This window comes from Mastomys coucha, chromosome X (genome assembly GCF_008632895.1).
Source record: "Mastomys coucha isolate ucsf_1 chromosome X, UCSF_Mcou_1, whole genome shotgun sequence".
In the NCBI taxonomy this organism is placed as follows: Eukaryota; Metazoa; Chordata; class Mammalia; order Rodentia; family Muridae; genus Mastomys; species Mastomys coucha.
Genome location: NC_045030.1, coordinates 145925854 through 145930721, shown reverse-complemented (window position 1 = coordinate 145930721; position 4868 = coordinate 145925854).

Here is a 4868-nt window from a genome sequence, read left to right as displayed (position 1 = left end):
TGTATGTCTCTTGTTATGAAGTTACATGTCAGGTTTTCTTTCAGGATTCTCCAACCTCAGAAATCCAGATGTTTCAGAGCCCTTTTCCCATTGTCCCCAAGTCACCATGAGTTCTGGCGACTTTAGTCTTACTATAAGGTGTGACATCCTTCCTGTGATAACCTGGCTTTCTTCCCCTCTTCTCCTGACCCCTTTCTTGCTCCATACCTCTTCCTTCACATCCCTGAATAGTTCATTGAGTCATTTCTTTGTCCTGAGTATCCATGTTGCCCTCATTGACCCCAATTTAATTTCACACCTCCATTTTTGCTTGAGAACTGAGATTTATACATCAGCAAGTATTTTTTCACCCTCTCAGTTTTTCCTTTCTGCCATTCCACTGCAGTCTATTTTTTCTTACAATCTTTTTGCTATGATGGCAGACTAGAAGCCAGTTCAGAAGGAGTAGGTGATTTCAATTTGGGAATAATGAGAAAAGGAATTTTAAAAGAAAACTGCATCTGCAATTTCTCCATATATAGTTATCAACCTGAACATTACCCAAATCAATTCTCTTCTACAGTCAGCCCCGCACACTTTTCTGTTTACCAGAGACTGGATTTTCTGCAAAAACTGCTGCAGCTGCCATACATGTTCTTTCCCCCTGGAAACCAGAAATAAAAGGCTCTTATCAGGACTGGTGCTGTTAGGGCTTGCATAGAATACATATTCTGAAACTGTTCTCAGGTCCATGATCACTTCCCCAACAGAGAAAAGTGAATCTTCAGGAGCTAAACACAAACATTGTCAGTCTGATCATGGCACAGCCTCCAGCTTCTCCTGACACTCTAGGAAGGTGGCAATAACAGCCATATAGAGTTTGATTCAGCTACTTGCAGCTCAGAACACATAGTCAAGAGCACTCCACATCCAAGGGATGCCTTGCCCACAAGGCAATAACAGGACTATTTAAAAGCAACATAGAACCCAGCCTGGACCCAGACCTGGGTGACCAAGAAACTTGTCCGCCAAGGAGAGGGAGTCAACATTCAGGCCAAGTGATCTCATTTTCTTTTGTTTCTATCTCATTCCTCCTCAACATAACTATTACTTTTCAGCGTGTGTGTCCAGTATCTTACATCTCCAGCCGGCTTTCCTCCTTCCCCTATATGTAATTATTCAAATGGTATAGGAGGGCATTGGAGCAGGCCAATACTGTCCCCTACTGTCCATCCCCTTTACTGTTTTATGATCTCTCATTTTCGATAGTCTTTCTTTTTCATTTTTATTTTTTCTTCATTTATCTCTTCCTCTAGTCATTCTTCTTATTGTTACATCACCCAAAGTCCAGGGCCTTACTTAGTTTATGACTTAAAGGGTACACATCTTTTTGCCTTCTATTTAGTCTACCATAACCAAAACTCCTATATATTCACAGCATTTGTTCCTCTGCCTCAATTATCCTCATCCCCGTGTACATCTCCCTACTTCCTATCTAACAACCTAATCCCTCTCACATGACAGTCTTACTGCGTTGGCTTATCTCATTTTATTTTATTTTATTTTGCATCCACCTGGCTCCCTTTGCTGTCTCAACTAATTGGTGACTAACAAGTATATGTTTTGTAGTAACTTGCAATTCCATTCTTGGAGTGAGTTAGGTGATGAATATTAAAAATTGCTGCTGATTTTACTCAATGCCTAGAAACTGTTTGGAGATAGAGCCTGGTGTATAGATGATGATTCTAACAGAATCATCAGCACAACTGTATTACAACTTGGTCTTCCCTGAACACCGAAAGCACATCCACTGAAAAGAGAGGCAACCTAAGTTTAAATAATGAAACCAGCAAATCTTAATGACCAATCCAACCCCATGGAGGTGGTTTGAATGAGCTGCCCCCTGTAGTCTCCAGCATTTGAACACTTGGCCTTTTTGGTGGTGCTGGTTGAGGAAGTTTGGTAGTTGTGGCCTTGGTGGAGGAAGTATGTCCCAGGGGTGGGCTTTGAGAGCTTAAGACCTTGGCCTTCTTCAGGGATTCTTTTTCTGCTTTATTCTTTCAGTTCAACATATGAGCCCTCAGCTTTCTGCTCCTGCAGCCTGCCTGCTTCCTGCTTCCTCTGCTTCATGCTGCCTGCTCCCATGCCTCTGTGCCATGATGAACTCTTACCCTCTGGAACTGTAAGCTCAAATCAACTCTTCCTTTCATAAGTTGCTTTTGTCATCCTGTTTTATTACAGAAAAAAAGTAACTAATACACAGAAAAAGCAACAGAAAAGTAACCAATAAACCCAAGATGGGCAGATCCCAGTACAAAAGTGTAAATAGCATGCAAGAATAAGACAACTTGTCTCCTCCAAAAATAACCAACTGCATTCTAGTGAACTCTGATCATAATGCCTTAGATGAAATTCCCAAGTGCAGAATTCAAAAGAACAATTATGCATATAATTGAGAGCTATTCAAAGAAAACTATGCTACTTTTCAAGACAATACCAGTAAATGCCTAAATGATGTGATGATAGAATTTAATAAAGAGTAACATATACTGAGGAAAACCCCGATGGAAGTGATGGTGGAAGTGAAAACACAATAGGTCAAATAACAAAGTTTAGGGAAAAGCCTCATCAATAGAATAGACCATGTGGAAGATGAGACTATCAGGGTGTAAAGAACAGAAGCATCAGATCATTCAGCCAAAGGTCAATAATCATTTTTTAATGTATAGATGGAATGTATAAAAAACCTGGGATTCCATGAAAGGTGAAGTATATGTATTCTAGATATGAAAGGAGGACAATTTCATGCAAATGACATAGAAAATATTTTAGATAATATCAAGGAAGAAATTTTCCCAAATATACATAGAAACCCATCCAGATACGAGAGCCACAAAGAACGCCAAAAGAGTCTAGACAAGAAAACAAACTCCTCTTAACATCTTAGAGTTAAAACACTAAATGTACAGGACAAAGAAAGCATATTGAAAGCTGCAAAAGAGAAGGGTCAGATCACAGAGAACGACATCAGACTCAGACACACAAAACACACAGAGACTATGCAGTATATACAAGGCCTGTACACCCAGATGGGGCTCAGTGCTGAGAAGGGAAGCTATCTCCGACTGACAAACACTTGCAAAGGAAAAATTAGTTTTCACCAACAGTGTCACACAGGTATACAAACCCACCCTTAACGGCAGGCTCCAGGTCCAGGAGAAGATGGCCAACACTAACTGAACTCGACAATAATTTTGGAAGTTCTTTTTCTCATAATGCTTTGTCAGGGGGGTTATTTTTCTTTGTCCTTACAGGTCAAATCTTTTGCATATATGTTATTATTTCTGGTGGTGTATTTTTACAGGATCTCTCTGTGTGTAAAAATATGTATCCCTGCATCTATATACATTCCTTGTGTTTTTTTCTTTGGCCTTTTTTCTTTGTAGTTTGCCTCATCCTATTCTTGTTTATTTGTCTTTATTTTACCTTATTTTATTTTTTAAATGTTTGTTAGTATTCTAATGAGAGAGAAAGAAAGGGTGTGGATTTGGGTGGGGTAGCATGTGGGTGGGGAGGATCTGGGAGGAGTTGGGGATAGGGAAATTGAAACCAGAATATATTGCATGAAAAATATCTGTTTTCAATTTAAAAAATCAGAAAGATCTCAAATAAACAACCTGCTGATGATTCTTAAGACACTGTACTAACTAATCCCCAAAGCAGCAGAGAAAAATAATGAAGACCAGGGCAGAAATTAATGAAATAGAAATGAAGAAAACAATAAAAAGAATCAATAAAACAAAGGGTTGGTTTTTTTGAGAAGATAAACAAAATTGAAAAATGAGTAGCAAAATTAGGCCCAAATTAAAAACAAATTAGAGATTAAAAGGTAGAGATTACAATCAACCATGAGTATGTTCAGAGAATAATATGGATATACTTTAAAATTATATATTCTATCAAGCTGAAAATTTTAAAAGAAATGGATGAATTCTAGACATATATAAAAGAAATTTCTAGATATGTATGACCTAACAACATTAAATCAAGAAAATACTAGCAAATCATATTCAAGAACACATCCACAAGATCATTGACCATCATCAAATTGGCTTCATTCCAGGGATACAGAGATGGTTCAATATATGTAAATCAATAAGTATAATTGACCATATAAATGGACTCAAGTATAGAAATCATTTGATATCATTTTAATTGATGCAAAAATAGGCTTTTTACAAAATCGAACATCCCTTCATGGGGAAAAAAAACCCTCTGGAAAGTCTAGAGGTGGATAGAACATATCTCAAGATAATGAAGTTTGTCTGTGACTAACTATTAGCTACCATGTTACGTAGAGAAAAGCTCAAAGGGTTTCAGCTAAGCAATAACTAGGCAATGGTGTCTACTTTCTTTAATACAATGTTTGAAGTCCAAGCTGGATCAATCAGATTTTTAAAAAAGGAAATGAAATGGATACAAACAGGAAAGAAAGAAGTTAAAACAATTTCAACAAAGTGACAGGTTACAAAATGTACATGCCCAAATCAGTAACTTTCTTATATACCAAAGATAAACAGATGGAGAAAGAAACTAGAGAAACTCTTTTCCCAATCTGTAGGCTGCCATTTTGTCCCGATGATGGTGTCCTTTGACTTACAGAAGCTTTCCAGTTTCATGAGGTCCCATTTATTAATTCTTGTCTTTAGTGGTGAACCATTGGTGTTTTGTTTAGGAAACTGTCTCCTGTACCAATGCATTCAAGGTTGTTTCCTAATTTCTGTTCTATTAGATTAAGTGTGTTTGGTTTTATGTTGATCCACTTGGACTTGAGTTTTGTGCAGGGGGATAAACATGGATCTATTTGCATTCTTCTACATGCAAACATC